Source organism: Cibotium barometz, chromosome 22, assembly GCF_041138505.1.
Source record: "Cibotium barometz isolate CiBa-2024 chromosome 22, ASM4113850v1, whole genome shotgun sequence".
NCBI lineage: Eukaryota > Viridiplantae > Streptophyta > Polypodiopsida > Cyatheales > Cibotiaceae > Cibotium > Cibotium barometz.
In genome coordinates this window covers 29,706,423-29,727,455 of record NC_141067.1, presented here as the reverse complement: position 1 = coordinate 29,727,455, position 21,033 = coordinate 29,706,423, and positions in this window count along the sequence as shown.

The following is a 21,033-nucleotide window of genomic DNA, read 5'->3' as shown; positions in this document are numbered from 1 at the left end:
TGTTCCTTAATTACGGCCCTTTTCACAAGGTTTGTTAAAACAGCCTTTTTACTCAATACAATCATGCCAAGACAAGATTTAAAAGAAAAGTTTATACATGAATCAATTTCATACAAGCCAAATCGGCTCTCTTATTCTTTTCCTTTATACCGCCGATGATCTAGAATTCGGCCTTCCAGCCTCTACATGCTGGGCAAAACCCTACGTGACCATACACCTCATCGTCGGCTGCCACTGGCGAGGACTCAAGCATGCCTGTCGCCCTCTCAGGCTCCATCGCTCGATCCTCCCGCCCCTCAAAGGGATGTCTGCGCACTAGGGTGGGCTAATTCACCGCACTAGCTTGGGCCCTCAGAACTAGGCAGCATCACAATCACTCGCCTCAATCGGCGAACCTCATTCTCCCAATGGTATGAGGGATACCATGGGCCAACTCCGAGCCTTACTAACGTCTCCCCACCGTCCGCCTATACAAGCACAAGAACGGGGCAGCGTCAAGGTAGGGAGAAGTTGTACCTGTACCTTAATTTAACCAAGATAACAATCCATTTACTCAACTAAACCATAAGACTAGAATCCATGTTACCTTCTTAAGAAAACAATCCTTTTCACAAAGATTTTAGCATTTCAACTTGAGATTGCAATAAGACATTCTTTATTAAGGGATATGCTAACAGAATACAAACTTTAAATAGTAAATCAATCAAATATATCACTATTAACAATTAATAGAGAAGCTGGGGCCATACCTCAACCCCTAAGAATGATATATAATTGAAAAACAAAATATGTATATACCTTATAGAAATTTGTCGTTTATCGTTGCCTTCGCTCGTTAACAAGAGCTTTAGAACTTGACATATGAGAATAGAGTCTTCTAATACCTTCTCTTATGATTGAAATCATCTAATCATCCCCAAGCTTTATCTCCTCTTACTCATACTGTGACTCTTCTCTCTTTCTAAGGTCTATGGTAAAATAGCCTTCTCTATAGGGCTACGGCATACTATTCTTTCTCTAAAAGAAAAGCTATACAGCCTACTGCAATTGGTCCATCGAGTTCGACGACGAGATGTGATGGAGCTTCATTGGAGAGGTCGTTTACATGCTTTCAAAAAGGCAAGCAATGAAGAACTAGTGGCCATGGTACAACACGTTTACACACAACACGAGATATCCATCTTTGCCAACAAACCAAGTTTCCATGCCACTGTACGTATCACGAGTTTGAAAGGAGCACATAATTTCATGACTGCCAGAAGTTTCTTTCTTTCTAAGTCATCTTATTTCTTGTTTGTAGACATTTTTTCCTCAAACTTGGTAGAGGATCAACCATTACGCAGTCTTACTGGAACATTTCAATCATTACATGGAGATATCGGTGAAACAATGCTTCGAAAGACCGTAGCAATCTAAGCTTCTTTTCTAAGATATTAGATAAGAATGAAGGGATATATACATCTCAAACTCTAGGATTACCTTGAGGCTACTTGCTGCCTTCTCACAGATTTCTCTGTGTAGAGACCCTGACAGAAACAGCAAATTGTTTCGGCCATAACTCTCTGATAAAAACTCAGAATATAGTTGTATAACCAGTCAAAAGAACGGGAAGGCATCTGGTCTACAAGCGCACGCGAGCAGAATAGGCAAAAACGTCTGTATATAGCCACAAACGCGCCATCTTAAAAAACGCGTTGTTTTTTCACATTTTTAGTATGCATGAACTCTAAATGTGTAAAAGTACTCTAAATATGACCTCTTATCACCTAAATTCTAAATTCTATTTTTGGGGATACTTATCTCTTAATAGAACTATTCTTCTCTTCTTATTTCTTTTAAGATTTTTGGAGCTAATATTTTATTCTAACACTTTCCTAATGTTTCTAACCTTAGTGTCTCACTCTTCTCTAAGTACACTCTCTTTCCTTATTGAAATCTATATTAAAAGAGACACATACATACATGGCTTGGGAGGGACCTTACATCTAGGCTCCTTCCGCGGGTCACCTAGCGCTTCACTAATAGGCCGCTTCCTTGGTCCCTCATCCACCGTACCGGAAGCTCACGAGTCACCATTTAAATTGAACCGAGGCTGGTCAAGACCTTGGTCGACCATGCTACGTGAGACGTCCTCCGTTGACTCTCCGTAAAACTGTTGCAACTTTATCACTTAGGTCTCCACGACCCCATTCACATGAAGGTCAAAATGCTTCCCCAGTATTCTTGACATAAAATAGTCATTTAAAAATAGGTCATAAATACAGTTTCTAACGAGCTCTCATCTTTCCACATTGTTCAACATCATTTCTCGTTATTCCACATTCTTCTACATCAATTCACATTGCTTAATCCACATCCACTCATATCCCATCGTCCCCATTATCCATTCTCATCCAATCACATTATATTACATCTCATCACATCTTATCCATTCACATCTACCCATGTCCATATCACATCACATCTTATCCTTTCACATCTACCCATGTCCATATCACATCACATCACATCCATTCACATCACATCTCATCCATTCACATCTATCCCGATTCACATCACATCCATTCACATCACATCTCATCCATTCAAATCTATCCCGATTCACATCACATCTCATTCACATCACATCTCATCCATCCACATCTATCCCGATTCACATCACATCACATCTCATCCATTCACATCTATCCCGATTCACATCACATCACATCTCATTCATTCACATCTATCCCGATTCACATCACATCACATCTCATTCATTCACATCTATCCTGATTCACATCACATCACATCGCATCCATTCACATCTATCCTGATTCACATCGTATCACATCACATCCATTCACATCCATCTCATTCATTACATCCACATCACATCACATCACATACATCCCATCCACATTATATCACGTCCACATCTCATTCTCATCCATTTAGATCACATCACATCCTTTCACATATCATCACATCTCAATCTCATCTCATCACATTCGCATCCACATCCATTTACATCACATCACATCCCATCCACATCCACATCCATTTACATCACATCACATCCCATCCACATCTCTTCACATCCACATCCATTTACATCACATTCACATCTTATCACATCCACTCACATCTTATCACATCCACTCACATCCTATCACATTGCATTCACATCTTATCACATCATATTCTTATCTTATTCACATCGTATTCTTATCTTATCACATTGCATTCACATCTTATCACATCGTATTCTTATCTTATTCACATCGTATTCTCATCTTATTCACATCGTATTCACATTTAGTAACATTTTCTACTTTCGATACCCATGGGACTTTTTCTAAATTTCTGCCAATTGCTTGGCCTAGTTAAAGGTACTTTTTCTTGATGGATATTTTCATATTCTTTCTCAAATTTCTCAAGTGAAATATATATAATATTCTTCTTTTGAGTAAAAGATTCATGGGATTTACAAAAATCAATTCTACCCATATTTCCCAATAATTCTCGAAATTCCACTTTTGATAAATACTCATAATTTGAATTCTGCTAAAAATTCATCTTTTTTCCATTTAATTTCTTGGATCTAAAATATCATGAGAATTCCTCTTTTTACATTTAATTGATTGAATTCCAAATGTCATGAGAATTCCTCTTTTATCATAAATTTATCTAAAATTCCTCTTTTCTTTAATAAAAATATCCATCATTTCAAATATGCCAAGAATTCCACTTTTACCATTTAAATGATTGAATTCCAAATGTCATGGGAATTCCTCTTCTATCATTTAAATTTTCTCATGCATAAAATAAATTTATCTAAAATTTCTTTTTAAATAAAAATATTCATTATTTTAATATACCAAAATTTCTCTTTTTCCATTTAATTACATGGATCTCCATTATCATGGGAATTCCTCTTTTTGCATAAAAATAAAATTACCAAAATTGCCTATTAGAGTCAGTAATACTGACTCTGATACCAAGGCAAATACTGACTCTACTCACAGACATTACCTGAGGAGAATTCCAACTCTAATACATCGACCCAAATACTGACTTTGAATTTTAAAAAAAAACCGCGGGGTAGTATAACACCATGTTGTATGGTGAGTTTTAACTTGTTTTCGTGTAAGACACCCTTCTCCTCCCCCCCACCCCCCACCCATCTCTCTCTCCCTCCCCTCCCTTTCTCTTTGTCTTTCCCTCTCCTTCTTTCTCTGTCCAACCTTCTCTACCTTCATTTCTCTTTGCAAGTACTGATGTTTTGGGCATGTGTGTTTTGTTTGTTTTGCAGGTTTGGTGTTTTTTTTTCTATTTCCAACTTCCTAAAGGTAAGACTCTCTCACTCTCTTTGCACTCTCATTCATCTCACTCTCTATACCTCTCTCCACTCTAATGAAGGAGGCTTTGGTTTTGCTAATCTTTTTTGTGTATGGTTTTGCAGTTTTTACTCTCCCACTTCCTCTCTTTCCACTCTCCAAAGGTAAGAGTCTCTCCCTCTTTTTCCATGAAACAAAGAAGCTCAGCCAAGGGACATAGATAAAAGCCCCCACCCATAGGACCCAGCAACAATATTGTTTAGTTGGGTGGAAGGAAGAATAAAAAACTCTCACATGGAGCTAAAACACCTGTATCAACACCTACCCAAAAGTGCCAAGGTGTCACCTTGGTTTCGATGGCAATAAAAGATGAAGGTATCCATTTGTTGTCTAATGGATACAAGGTAAACTGGGTATCATTCACTCATTTAATGCATATTTGAATGACTAAGCATGAAGAAAAAAAAAATAAAACGTATCAAACTTACACATTCATGATTCAAAGAAGTTCACGCCGTGAGCCAATCCTAAAAAGTTCATGCCGTGGACTGGTTCAAAAACGTTCATGCCCGCAAACCATTCCTAAAAAGTTCACGTTGTGAACTAGTTCAAAAAAGTTCATGCCGTGAAACAGTCACTTCTCCACAGGCCAATCGTGCCTACCTCATCGTATGCATTAACAACATTAACACTGCTGTGATACTTTGGGAAACCTCTTGTATGATTTCATTGGAAACAGCCATACATATCTTCTTGCAATGGGGATCCCTAATCAGTTTCAACACATGCTCCTTCGTTGTGTGAAAGAGTGCAAGAGCTCATTACAATCCCTGGTTTAATCAGAACCTGTGGCATCTTGAAAGAATACTCTAAAAACCAGCAAAATTACATTGACATTACACAAGTGTACACATTATTTACATTGGAATTTTGAATTGGAAGTGCTAGAGAATAAGAAAGAGGAGCCATACCGCGTTGCTTTAATTCTCTGCTTACGAGTGTCCCCCCCCCAAAATGGCAAGTGTTTCGATGTGGTTGAGTGGCCTCTTACGCTCCCTAGCTCTAATAGGAGTGCTTTTCATGTGGGAGATGGTCTGCATAAGCTTTTCCACACATGCTACTCTCTCTTGATTTACACCCTCAAGCTCCTTGATTTTTGCTTGAGCCTGAAGTAGGCCTTGGTGTACACTAGCAAGGTTAACTTGGAGCGTATGCAACTATGATGACAAGTAAAAGACTCTACCAGTGTCAGTTGTTGCTAACCTCTTGTAGTAGCCAAGTATCCTATTCTCACCATCTCCAACATATTGAATAAATGATGGTAAGTCTTTGAAAGTGGGTGGGTAATGCCCTCTTGGGTCAACTGGGTATTAAAGAGAATGTGGGGGAGAGGGAGAGCTTTAAAGCCTACCAAGCAAACACACATACACAAGAGAGAGAAAGACATAAGAGAGAGATGGATAGTTGAATTTTCTTCTATCTTCTTCTTCTCTACTCAACCAACATAACATAAAGATAAGAGTAAACACTATATGGGTTAGTACTCAACTACTACAACATACAAGGGTCGGTCCATAATGTGAACCCGACTAAATGAGCTGGCGCTATAACTATGCCAGTCTCTAGTAATCCAAAATGGCTGTCACATAGCCTGTCATCCCACTGGCTGCATATCACCCATAATCTCACCAACCATGCTAGTGGTGTAGATCTGGAAGCTATCACCCAGGCGGGTCATCAATGTCTGCCGTAGCACTAGTTGAGCTCAATATCTCAACACTCTCCCTTGAGCTCAACTCCACACACTGCACTCCAAGTAAGCTCCTAAGCCTGTGGAGCTTCTCTCTGCCCAATGCCTTTGAAGATGTCAGCCACTTGATCCTCTGTGCTGACATATACCAGATCTACATCTCTTGCTAGAACCTTCTCCCTCATGAAGTGATAATGCAACTCAATGTGCTTCGTTCTAGCATGATATACTGGGTTACTGGCCAACTGTATGCTATCACAATATATGACAACTTCCTTTTCACGGGCTCTCCCATGTCACCAAGTAGCTTTTGAAACCAAGCTACCATAGGAGCACCCCTTACTGGCCAACTGTATGCTATCACAATATATGACAACTGCCTTATCGACGGGATTTCCCATGTCAACAAAAGTAGCTTTTGAAACCAAGCTACCTCACAAGCTACCATAGCAGCACCCTATGTACTATGCCTCTGTTTACTTGACAAGGCAATCGTTGGCTGCTTCACTGCTCCAACTCATATAGCAGCACTCCCAAATGAGAACATAAAACCACTGATAGATATCCTGTCTACACAATACTACCAGCCCAATCAAGATCTGTGTACCCATGCAGCTGTATCTCTATACTAGCCTTATAAAAAAGTCCATAATCAAATGTGGACTTTATGTACCTGAGGATCTGTCTAGCTGCATCCAAATGTGGCTTCCTAGGGGCCTGCATAAACTGACTCACAACAAGTGCAATAGCATAGCTCAAGTCTGGCCTTGTAATGGTCATGTAGATCAAACTACCCACTATGCGCCTATATGTAGTGGGGTCCTCCAAAAGCTTACCTGTATTTGTGGAAATCTTTGTGTTCTACTCCAATGGCACTGAAATAGGCTTATAGCCTCTCATACCATACTTGCACAACATGTCCAAGCCATACTGCCTCTGCAATAGTAAAATGCCATGAGGTGATCTTACCACCTCTATGCCCAAGAAATACCACAGCTCACCTAAATCCTTCATCTCAAACTTTTGCTTCAAAAGCATCCTGACATCATGTATGTCTGCATCACTATCACCAGTGATAATCAAGTCATCCACATAGATGACTTGATGATTATCACTATCACCAGTGAGTGATAATCAAGTCATCCACATAGATGACTAATAGCATGATCCCTCTATCTGTCTTTTTCACATATAGTGAAAACTCTGCATTGGATATCTGAAGTTCAATGCATTAGGAACTCAATGGAGTCTTTTTGGGCCCTTTAATTTGCCATTACCTAATGGAGGTGATTAAGAAATAGATAAATAGGGAGATTACATGTGGACTGAAACCAATGGTTTGTAAGAGCCTAGAAGGTAGTGGTCAAACTTAGAATAATAGGCTAAATAGGCTCTTTTTAAATTTTCAAAATCAACTAAAACTCAAAAATTTAAAACGTATATGCATTTTTCCCCTATTTTTTATAAAAAAGGATAGCTGCAGCCTGCAGCAGCCTGCAGCCATCATTAACTAAGGTCTCTAAAGTGATAGAGGCCCAAAAACGAGTTCCCATGCATTCAATGCACATTCCCCTTCACTTTCCACTATCCCTCTCTCCCACGTTCCCTCCAAAACGCTCTCTCTTCCCCCTTTCTCATAGCAGGGCATTTTTCACTCTCTAGACTACTTCTTTTAGCTATCTACCTCTTGATCTACCTCTCTCTTCACTCAGAAACCTAGATCTAATAGCTATGGAAGCTTGATCTGCAACCTCCTCTTAGAAGCTATGGAAGTTTGATCCTCACTTACATTTCCTTCCTTCATCCTTCTTCCTTGTCCAACCTCCTTTTACAGAGTGTAACAGCAGAGCTTAGCTATGGAAGCTTGATCTGCAACCTCCTCTCAGAAGCTATAGAAGTTTGATCCTCTCTTACATTTCCTTACTTCATCCATCTTCCTTGTCCAACCTCCTTTTACAGAGTGTAACAGCAGAGCTTAGCTATGGAAGCTTGATCTGCAACCTCCTCTCAGAAGCTAGGGAAGTTTGATCCTCACTTACATCCTTCTACCTTGTCCAACCTCCTTTTACAGAGTGTAACAGTGGAGCCAAGCTATGGAAGCTTGAGTTGCAAATGCTTTGGCTCTCATAATCTTACTCATTGTCTCCTCTCACCCCCTCCAATATCCTCTTTCAAAGTGCAGTAATAGCACAGCCAAGCCCTTGGAACTTGCTCTACAACTCCTTCTCTTTTTTACATCTCCCTAGTCTAAGTTTTTTTCTCACCATTCTATTTTTCTTTGCCATCAAGGTTTATAATCTCTCTAATATATACATCTGATGTCTTCTTCTAGAGCTCGAAGGCCTCCGATCAGTATTCAATCTCTCTCTTGTAGCAGTGGTCAAGATGAGGATGGGCACGGGAACATCAAACAGTACGAGAAGTGGAATTGGATTACGATGCAGCCTAGTACAAGAGGAAGCCACAAGGTGTCAAAGCGATACGTTGATATACAAAGTCACCATTGGAAAGGGCGGATATTGGAGCTCAAACAAGATCGTGATGGAAAAAAGCTAGCCAAGGTCCAACATGTTTACAAGGCAACAGAGCTGAAACTAGCAGACCATGACCAACGTCAACGATTTCCTGCAAATTGTAAGTTATTTCACCACTGTATATTCTTGTTTTTAAATCAATTGTGTGCTAATAATGGTATACTGAGCACTGCTTCGATTGTTATTGGGTTCCTGTGCGTAGATATTTTTTCCTCAAACTATAGTGAGTGGGAGACTATGGAGGCAATTTCAGGAACCTTTGAAGCATACCATGTGGAGCTTGGTAGTTTAATCTTTGGAGGGTGTCCAGCTGCACAACTTCTTGCACGAAACATCTTCTTCTATGAGGATACATATGTGGTTCCCACGACAGCAAATGGTACTGGAAAATTAGTTCCAAAACCTACGCCAACTCTCACATCTATTGAATGGCCAATTCCAGACAATGCTTCAGTGGCCATGGCTTGTTTGCAGATCGAAAGCAAGGTGCAAAATGCTATGGAGTGCACATATGGATCTCACAAAGCAACCATAACCTGCTTCATACCTCTACACCTCTTTGTGTACCTGTTCCGTACAAGTGACACACATCGTACCCCAACTTTATGGATTGCAAAGGGGGAGAGAGCTCTGACTTGTTTCTTATCACCTGCATGGGATAAAAAAGTTGTTCAACACAATGGAGACACCATCAGATGCGGAGTAATTGTTGAGAAGGTTGTGATGCGCTATCATATTGCCAAGCAACAGTTGTCCATTGCGTTTCCTTACAGGCGATGGAAGCTTACAAATGGAGAATGGGAGGCGTTAGACTCCGACACAACCTCTACAGAACAGGGTGTGCTACATATATCCATGCAAGGTGGGGATGTAGAAGATGTTACTGTGAATGATGACTGCTCCCTTGCCAACTTACGTGACTACTTAGTTCTTCGATTCTCACTGAGTGGTGATTTTGCTTTGATAATCAATGGTAGAGTAGTGCGCAAAAGGCAGGAACGATCTTTTCTTTGTAGAGAAATTACTTTCCCTGGCTGTGTAGCTATCAGATAACCACTGGATATGTAATCTTGAATTGAAGTAAATACAATTTCAATTTTTTTGCCTCACTGTCTTATTAAGGTTTTTCAATTGTCTTGTGCAAGTTTTATTTTTTTGTGATAGTGTAAGGTTGGTCACACAAGCATCTGTGGCGTGAGCCACTAGTAAATTGGAAATGACCTTGCGATGGAAGGATACGTTCTTGCTTTCGCATACCATTTTTTTAAAATTTTTGGTACTTACAAATTTTAAAAGTTTTTAAAAATTTTATAACAAGGTCGCCCATTTATAAACGATACTTTACTCATTTACATCAATTGACACTTATCGTTCTCTCCTAACACTTGCTCTCAATTTCGCACACCTTTCTGTATCACACACTCTCTATTTCCTCCAATCACTCATAGACATGGCACCTCTACTTGACGCACTTATTGCACAGCTAGGAAAGCTTGAGTTACTTCATAGGGTTGATGAGATCGTCCCTATGTTTGAGGGAGCAATTGATGTGCGTGCAACAATGCATCTACACGCGGATGCTTTTACAGATGTCATTCAGTATTTGGATGAACACATCAGCACATACTCCATCATGTTTGAGGGTGATGAGGGCTTATGGGTTCCAGTTGACCTCATCAAGTACATATTTAGGGAAGACAAGAATTTTAGATTTCGCCTATCCAGGTTTTTAAAATCCCTCACAGAAAAGGACTACAGAAATGAGGAGGAAGACTTACTCCTGGATCTACAAATGGGCAACATCGGCACTTCTTTCCTAAGCTGGGACATGGTTTTGGTCCTTCTGTTATAAGAGGGTGTGGCGAAAGAAAGTGGCAAGGAAAAAGAAAAGGGAAAAGTAAAGCTAATGGAGCAGGTCCAAGAGGCCCATGCTGAGGAAGAGAATGTTACAGAACAATGGGAGGCCTCAATGGCATTGGTGGCTCTACAAGATAATGTCCCCGAGGAGGTTCCGGACCTAGTTCTAGAGGGCGATGAAGTACTCGAGGAGGTCCCAGACCTTGTTATCATGTCTTTGCATCCAATCATTATTGATGGGAAAGAGTTTTTGTTTTTGGATGACATTGCCAAGACACTCGGGTTTCGTGAGGATGAGGAACTTTCTATTATTGCCGTGAATGCTGCGGGTGAAGACAAAGGAAAAGTGAAAATCTCTTTTGAAGATAACCTCACAAAAGCGCTTGCATATGATATTGGTAGCAGTACCTTGGAAGTTGTAGTGGCCAAAGCGCTCGTTGAAATAAAGCAAGAAGTGCAATTCTATGAGAGCGTAGCTGCCTTTGAACCACACATGCCCTTGGTTGCTGGCGATGCTCAAGACCAAGGAAGCATAAACTTGACGAATGAGCAACTAGTTGCAAGTGACGATGCAACTGAGGTATGTCCTTACTTCTTAGTTGTAAAGCAAATTAATTTTAGTTGTATCATTTCATGCTTCCTAACTTCTATATTGACATGTTGACGGACTGCTTTTGAAGTGGACAAGTTTGCTATGCGCGTAGGAGGAACGCGGCCAAAGTTAGAGGGTCGAGATGCATCCCTTTGGCACTACATACCTGCCCTCAGAGCCGACATAGTGCGGGTTTTTCATTTAGACTATGCAGAGATCGCCTATGCCGAGCTCCTAAAATGTAAAGCACTTAGTGCAGTCTTGTCGGAGAACCCCTTAGCCTCGAACATAAATAAATGTATTTTGGTAGCTAGGGAAGCTGCCTTGTATTGCTTCACGGGCAACCATCCCGGCTCAGTTTTAGGCCATTGTGCCCTTTCTCAGGCTCAAGGAATCAATGAGCCGAGTGATGTATTCCAAAGCTTAGGCCAGAAACCAACCTCTAGAACTCTCTCTCCTGAGCTCTTCCAAGAGCTTATTAAAAAGATGTAATGCAAACTTCTCTTCCAAGTTTAATAAATTTTTTTTGTTGTGCATTGTAAGTTGTGATTTTTCCTGGCGTACTTGTGATATACCATTTCAAGCCTCGCAATTTTAAGATTTTGTTCATGTGTTCATAGAAAATATTGTTTAGGATTCATTTTAATTGAGATCGTGATTAAAAAAAGTAATCGAGATTGGGTTAGAGCGGTATGAAAAAATATTGTATTTATAGATGTAAACACACTCACATATATGTATATATATATGAACATATATGTATATATATACATATATATATGTCTGTGTGTGTTTGTGTACCTATATATATATATAAGATTCTGGGGCTATTGAAAGATATATATATACACATATATATATATAAAAGATATATAGGATATATATATATATAAGACATAAGATATTATAAGATTTTAAGGCTATTATAAGATATATATAAATATATATAATATCTTATATAAATATATAAGATTTTGGGGCTGTTAGGGCACCTAAAGGGTCTTATGAGCCTCACCAGACCAAAGATATCAAAAAAAATAAAAAAATACCATGTGCGCTACGGCGCGTAAATCGCCATTTTGACCTAGTCAAACTAGCGATTAACGCGCCGTAGCGCACATGGCATTTTTTTTATTTTTTTTTATTTTTTTGGCCTTGAGGCTCATAAGGCACTCTATAAGGGTCTCTAGGTGACTTTATAGGATCTACATTTTTTGTATATATAAATATTCATATATATGTGTGTGTGTGTGTGTGTACATATATATATATATATATGTGCATATGTATATATATTTGTATATGTATATATATGTGTGTGTATATATGTTTGTGTGTGTATATATATGTGTGTGTGTGTGTGTGTGTGTGTGTGTGTGTGTGTGTGTGTTTGTGTGTGTTTTTTCCTGTGTGTATAGTGCTTTTATATTTTTTAAATGAAATGTTCATTGGCACTGAGCATACAAAAAAAATGGACTCAACAAAGAATGTAACACAACTCACAAAGCTTTCATTAATGTGTGAAAAAGCTACAAAGGAATTTGGGAACATTACAAAATTTTGTAGGGAGAATTACAAAGTGGGTTAGCCTATTGAGGTAGAAGGCTACGCTCTAAACGTAGACGTAGGGCTAGGGACATATCTACAGGCTTCAAAGTAACTCTCTTGGCATGTACCATAGCCAGCACTGAGTCTTCAAAAACAGAAACTACAATATCTTCAGCAGCTTCTTGAAGAGCTTCAAGAGCTGTGCTCTGTATGCGGTCAACCCTGTCAGAATATTTTTCCATTGTTTCTCTCACCAGTCGAGAGAATGGTGCCTTGGGGATGAGAAGATCTGTGCTTTTCTGATATTTCCTAATCTCTCGTAGCGCGACTGTCCCTGGCCTCCATTTTCTCTTCTTCTTTGTAACTGGTGGGGAGGCGGTGATGGTCTTTGATTCTCCCGCGGTGGTCGTTCAGACCTGAACTTCTTTTTCTTTTGTGCACGCTCTTCCTCTTCTTGTTGGTCCCAAAACTTGCCCTCCATTCTTTTACCACACTTCTTGACTGGCCGTCTGGATGTTGTGGCTGCCTGTGGCTGTGCTTGGCTTGCCCTCCTTGCGTCCTCTTTGGGCTGCTGTCTCTTTTGCATTTCTGTCTCCCAAGCTGCCCTCACAAGAGCAAACTCTTTGTCAATGGTATCTTTCGTGATGTCGTAGGACAAGAGCTCGACCTCCCTGTTCTGTAAGATAACCTCTAGCTATTCTAGGGTGTCGGCCTCAATAACAATCTCCCGGTGGTTGCCCTTGACCTTCCTCGGCTTCTTTTTGACGCCGCTCTTCTTCTGCTTCTCTACTAGGCTCTGCTTCTTCAGCTTCCTTCCTGCATTGCGCTTCTTCGGCCTCCTTCCTGCGCTCTTCTTCTCTCATCTCCTTTGCCTCTTGCTCTGTTACGATAGGTAGACTTGTCCTTTTTGCTGTAGCAGGTAGTGGGCCGAGTTGATCAAAAAACCGCAAGTCTTGCTCCTGTTCTTCTGGCATGGCCTAGGTATGTACGAGTGCAAGAGATAGTGGGAGGGCAAGAGAGAGTAGAGCACAAAGAAGAAATTGAAATGTGGTGGCTATAAATGAAAAATGACTTAAATATGTCTATAAATATAATTTTTTAAAACTTTTAGAAAATTTAAAAACACAAAAAGATTATAATCAGAGAGTTTAAGCCCATGAGGAACCACACCGACGCTTGCTTGCTACCCACTGCCGTAGTCTCTCCCTAGCATTTGATCTGTTGTATCCTTCAGTTCTTCTTGCATTAATAGTTTTCATTATTTGACGCCTAAGAGACAAATTACCGCGACTTTTCTGCCTTTTTTGCCAACCAGAACGCGATAGAACCAGTTGAACATTTCATGGAGTGCATTACTCTTGACTTTGCCACCACCATGGCGAGTGCCCTTAAAATACACGGCCTTTGCTTGGTAATGTGATTTCTCCATGCCTTGATTGCTCCAAAGTGCTAAAGAGCCATATCTATCAAGAAAGTATGGCCCATGTGCATACAATATATGCTGCATAGAAAATTACAAAAAGTCAACAAACAGTATGAAGAACATACTACAAGGACACAAGAAATACAACATTACCATGTAGTGAGTAATGTGTGTTTCTCCCCATGCCTCGACCATTTCTTCTGTGAATCTACAAGTGGCTTGTTTAAGTGCCTCAATACCATGGTCATCCAGGTGAGGTCGCTCTAGAAGATCGACCATTTTATTACACACCTCCCATACATGTGCACGTTTTAGGCCAAGCCTGGCATCATTTCCTCGATATGTTGTGACATCACATATCTTCTTCCAAATTTCAAAGTCAGTGTGGCTATGAGAACCCAAGTGGTTTGATAGCAAGTGTCTTGCCTTTGATCCACCCATGCAAATTTTATTAGGATTGTCTTGTGTAGGGTTTGATTTTCTATCCTTTGTCAAGACCACTGCTCCAGCATGTAATCCCATAGAGGAAAGTACACTCTCTAGTGCACGTATTGACTCTTCTCGTCGATCTTCGGGATCCATGTTCCAGACATAGTTTATGTGGAGCTTATCCAAAATCCTGAGTCTTGCATGTAATGTGCACACATGCACTTGACATAGTGGAATTTCCAAGATTGGGTTCCAAGCATTGTCCTCCTGGTCACGACTAGGTGGCTTGCTCTGGTCACAACTTAATATGCCATTATGCCATACCTTTGATCCTTTCCTCTGTTCAGCATCAAAAACGATTGCTTTTTTTGCACCCACCTGTTTTTGACTTTTGCCTTTGCTAGGTTGTTTCCCTTTAACTCTTGAGTCTACTGCTGTCTTGGAATGACAATAGTAAACACATGAGAATATAGTATTCACACCTGTTTTACAACCCAACATACACTTTAAGGTTTTTAGATCGCCACCCAAGTGCCATTCAACGTTAAAGCAGCCTATTCCGGGAACATCAAGCTTCTGACCATTGACCTGACAAGAGACGACATGTTGAATGCCAGACCGTTAAAAATACCACCTCAAGGTATCATGGTTCTCTTTTGGGAGGACCCATGCTGCTTGCCACCAGATGTTCTTCTCTGATTGAATGCCGTAGTAGTCTTGCTTATGCCCTTGACCCCTATTGTTGCTGTCTTCAGTTGCATCCAACTCTTGGGTCTCTAAAGGCTTTCCTCTAAGTGCTCGGCTCATCAAGGTTAAACTAATACGCTCCAGTCTTTGACCTTTAACCACTTGACATTCATCCAGCTTCAAGACAAACACGACATTTCCACCTGTCTCTTCAAGTGTGAGGCCATAGTACTGAATCATTGCTTTTTGTAGCACTTCCATGTCAATGTAGACATTGTTATATGCATTGTATTCAAAGGGTTTGATTGTTGGCATTGGCATAATATCCTCCACCCACTTGTACCCACCCTCGAACATGGATGCAATATCACCATTAGCACACTTCTTTGCCATCTGTAAGCTATAAAGTGTTGGAAGCAAGGATTGCATAACTCCCTTTGCTTGCAACCCTAAAGTGATTGACCTGTACATTGCTCTGTAACCTTTCTGGCTAATACCTGCTGAGTCACATATATCAAGCATCTCTTTGGGTGTGACAATTTCTTTGATTTCCTTCAAGAAATGTTGACGAAGGGTCTCCCGCAGCTTATCATTACCAGAACCTGTTATCATTCCCATAATATCCTTCTCCTGAAGGACATGCTGAAGAAGGGAGGCATTAACATTGTCCTTAGCGTTGTTACATCCTAGTATAGCTGTTGCACAAGCCCTACAATCGCAAGAGTCACCCATGAGAGATGCTTTATTCATTAATTGCTTCTCAAAGCTGCTATAATTCCTACAAAAAATTTTACCTAGTTGTTTGTTTACGCCTCTTGCATGCGCCTGCTGTCTTAGAAAGCAACCCAACAGCTTTACGTTTTCTTTGCCTTGCGTGATATCCCATGGGAAGGTGAGTGAAATGGTGAACACGACGCCGAAGATTACGAGTGGAGTGTTGAAGACGAACATAATTATCGGTAAATTGATTTATTGTGCGCACACGATCCGCTAGATTATTCTTCTGCACCTCAAGCTCCTCTGAGAGCTCTTTAATCCTCTGCATCAAACTATTGATCTGCTTAGTCGATGCCGCTTGAAGCTGGTCGAAGGCAAATTGTGTTTGCCTCTTTTCAGCTGCCTCATCTAGCCACAACATGTGTAATCTCCTACAATAGCCAAGAAGCCCATTGAAACCATCACCAACAAACTTAAGAAAACTTGTAATGCTTTTAAATGGTGGAGGGGCACCAGATATTGGATCTGGTGGATAAAGATTTCCATCAATCCAAAGATCAATGGCCTTTGCTCCTTGCATTCGAAGCTGATCGTATGAAATATTGGGTGCAACATGCCTACTGCGTAGGGTTGCGTATTCTGTCTCCAAATCAACCTGAAGGCAGATCTTAGAAGGCTTAATGGTGATGTCTTGTAGTGCCATCTACAAGAAAGTAGGCTTGTAAGCTTGGGTTGAATAGGAGTGGAAGGAGCAGGATATGGTATCAAAAAATAATGGGAAGAATGGAGATGAGGGTTGCTTCTCTAGAGCTGTATTGTGGATAGAGAAAGAAGCCAGAAAGGGAGCCAAAGAAACATAGAGAGGGTTGGCAATGGTGAAACGAAAATGCAAAGGAGACAATGCATCATGGGAAGCTTCTTTAGTGCAAGCTATGGCTGCTAAGCAATATAGAGAGAGAATACATCATGAAAAGGTTCTTCTGTGCAAGTCATGGCTACTACTGTGGGTTTGGAGAGAGAACCAAGTATTGTAGAAAGAATGCTCCTGGTAAGCTTCTTCCTTGCAAGCCATGGCTACTACTGTGGGTTTGGAGAGAGAAGGCTCATTTAGGAGTACAGACCTGCTAGCTATGGAGAGAGGACCAAGTACTGTAGAGAGAATGCTCATGGTAAGCTTCTTCCCTGCAAGCCATGGCTACTACTGTGGGTTTGGAGAGAGAAGGCTCATTTAGGAGTACAGATCTGTTAGCTATGGCTTTTGGAGTAGAGAAAGACGCTTTTTTCAATGGAGAAGGAGTGCAGGGCGTTTTAGAGAGAAGATTTAGAGAGAGAAAGAGATCTGGTGTACACACAAAAAAGGGGGGAAGAAAGTGATGAATTTTTGGAATGTTTGGAGTTCGAAAAGGTTGCTGCAGGCTATGATAACTGACTGACAGCCCATTACAAAGCTTTAAAGTCACCTAGGTGGCCAGATCTAGGAATATCTCCTTTTTTTTATTTATTTTTGTTTTTGTAAAAAATCAAATATATGCTTTTAGGACTAGGCCTCTAGGCTTGGTCAAAGATGGATTAGCATTTTAAGCATTTCACTAAACGTCCAAATTAAAGGGCCCAAGAAGACTCCATTGAGTTCCTAATGGTAACAAGATACTCCCCGATCTTGTTTGACCATGCTCTGGGTACCTGCTTCAAACCATACAAGGCTTTGTGTAACCTGCACACAAAATGTGAATGTGCATCATTCTCATAACTTGGTGGTTGCATCATGTACACTTCTTCTTGCAAATCACCATGCAAGAAAGCATTCTTTACATCCATTTGATGTAAAGACCAACCCTTCGCTGCAGCCATCGATTGCCATTCTTGCAACCGGGTTGAAAGTCTCCTCATAGTCTATGCCATAAGTCTGTGCATAGCCCTTGGCAACCAATCTTGCTTTGTACCTACTTACTGAACCATCAGCATTGTGCTTGACTTTATACACCCACTTACATCCAATTGCCTTCTTTTCCTTAGGCAAAGGCACTAACTCCCATGTTGCATTTGCATCCAGTGTTGCCATCTCCTCATCCATGGCATCTTCCCATTTCTTATTGCCAATTGCCTGCTCAAAGCAAGTGGGCTCAACCTCCTACATTGCTTTTACTATGTAAGAATAATGATGGGATGTCTATCCATCATATCTCAACCTGTCAACAGGGTATCTAACCCTCGTAGACCTGCGTACACCTGGATCATTGCCAGTTGTCCTCAAAACAGCCCTAGTTCTCCTTACACTAGGAGTAACCATAGACGAAATTCCAAGATCCTCATCAAGGCTCTGCTTAGAGCCACTAGAGTCACCATCCACATACGAGTGACCTGCTGACAGATCAGGCACAAAAGGTTGATCTACCTTTTCCATGATACATGTGTATCTGCATCATTCCTCAATCTTCCTGACCATGGGCTAACAATGGATCCACTGCTCGAGGACTCCCCAGGTCCACTCAGCACCTGTGATTGTTGCTGCTCTACATGTGGTGCAACATTAGCACTTCTTACATCTGCATCTTTTGTTGCCTTTACTCTACTGGTGCATACCAACTACTCATCTCATCGAAGACAACATCCTTGCTTACTTGCATCTCACGAGTGGTAGGGTTATAGCATCTATAACCTTTTTTCTCCATAGCATAACCAATGAAGATGCATTTCTTTGCCTTTGGATCCAACTTTGTTCTCACTTCATCAGGAACATGTACATATGCAATACACCCAAACACTTTCAAGTGAGACACATCTGGTCTTATGCCTGTAATCTTCTGTTCAGGAGTCATACCATGAACAACTGCAGTGGGTGTCCTGTTCATAATGTACATAATAGCAGTTGCTACTGCTTCTACCCAAAAGTAATGTGGCATATTCTTTTCATCCATCAAGGCACGTGCCACTTCTGCAATGTGCCTTTTTTTTCCTTTCTGCACACCATTCTATTGCGGAGTGTACCTGCACGTAAACTACCTCTTGATTCTCTTCTTTCTCAAGAAATCGCTGAACTCATTGGAGAAATATTCTCCCCCACCATCTGATCTTAGGCATTTTATTTGCATGCATTTTTCCTTCTCAACCAAGGCTTTAAATCTCTAAAAGTGAGCAAACATCTCACTTTTCTCCTTCATGAAATAAACCCACACTTTCATTAATGTGAATGTAACATAGTACCTGTAACCTGCAATTGTTGCAGTCTTGGTCGGCGGTCCCCATACATCTGAATGTATGACATCTAATGGCCTTGCACTGACATGCTTTTTATGTGGGAAAGCATGTTTGGCATGCTTACCAAGTTGGCATGCTTCATATACCTTATGCATACCATCAACCTAAACTTTGGCAAACCTGTAACAATATTTTGGGCCTGTATAGACTTCAGTCATCGCTCTACATTCACATGACCAATGCGCTTGTGCCATATGTCAATATCTGCAATGACACATGTTCCATGCACAAACAAGTATGTCTTTATCTCAGGCATGTTCACATCAAAGTAAAGATCCTGCCATTTCTGTTACCCTTTGCAACCAAGCGACACTTGTTTTTGAAGTCTTCCACAAAACATCCTTGAGGATTAAACCTCACTTTGTAGACCTTGCTCAACCATCTGTCCAACAGAAACCAGGTTCTTTGTAATATTCAGCACATGAAGTACATCAGCCAAGTACTTCATTTTGCCATCCTGCATAGACAATGACACTTTACCAACATGCACAATGGGATGTGCAGTATCATCACCTATTTCTACATAATTTGGTTTTTCCATTTTCTGCATATCTCTAAACCACTCAGCATGATTGGTCATGTAGTTAGAGGTGCCATAATCCACATACCATATATCTTGAGATGCTGACACATCCCCTGTTATGGAACTAAGCATGTGGTGCATCACAAACAGCTACTCACTTCTGTCATCACCTCCATGTTTGCTAGATAATGCATAGTTGCCTTGCTACAACTTCCCACTTTTAATGTCATTTTGCTTTTTGTAGCAGTCCTTTGCCATGTGTCCTGGTTTTCCTCAGTAATAGCATTATATGCTATTTGCATTTTGATTTCTTTGCCAACCACCTCGGCCTCTTTGGCTCGCCTTGCCTCTAGACTGCCTCTAGAGACTGGCCTCTTCCACCTATGTATGATTACTGTTGTGTGCAACGGTACTTCAGCACAGCCTGTGTGTCACCAAATGTGACCAGACTACATGTACATACACCCAGTATCGACAATACATGTGCAAACCCTATCTGCACTTCCAAAATGCACTGCAATAACCAGATTTCAAGCAAAAATAGTTCTCTACCAGAACTTCCAAAAAACTACCGAAAATATCCTGCAGTGATGAAACGGGGCCCGTAACGCGCCTAAAACGTGAATCTGGCTGGAAAACTTTTGTCTAATAGGACAGTATACCTGCCCTGTTGCTCCACTCCCACGAAGACCGCTCCTCTATCGGAGATGTGTAGCTCCCATAGCTACTGAGGGGGTGTTATACCTAAACCAAGAAGGGGAAAGGGATGATGGTGCTTTTACTCGTGTAGTACTACTTCCTTTCTTGCTTATTCTTGCCTCTTGCTTACCTCCTTAGCTCTCACACAAATCAGGCTCTGATACCATAAAGAGAATGTGGGGGAGCTTCAAACCCTGGCAAGCAAACACATACACACAAGAGAGAGCAAGCAAACACATACACACAAGAGAGAGCAAGATACAAGAGAGAGAGATGGATAACTGAATTTTCTTCTATCTTCTTCTTCTCTACTTAACCAACATAACATAAAGATAAGAGTACACACTATATGGGTTAGTACTACTCAACTACTACAATATACAAAGGTCGGTCCATAATGTGAACTCGACTAAATGAGCTGGCACTATAACTATGCCAGTCTCTAGTAATCCAAAATGGCTGTTACACAGTGTGTCATCCCTCTGGCCGCATATCACCCATCTCACCAACCATGCTAGTGGTGTAGATACGAAAGCTATCACCCAGGCGGGTCATCAATGTCCACTGTCTGTAGCACTAGTTGAGCTTGATATCTCAACAGGTATAGATGCCCATCAACCCATAGATCCACATTAGTGTGACCCCCTTGTCTATGTACATTCCTCTCCTATTTTGTGGAGATGAACCTTGCCCAAAG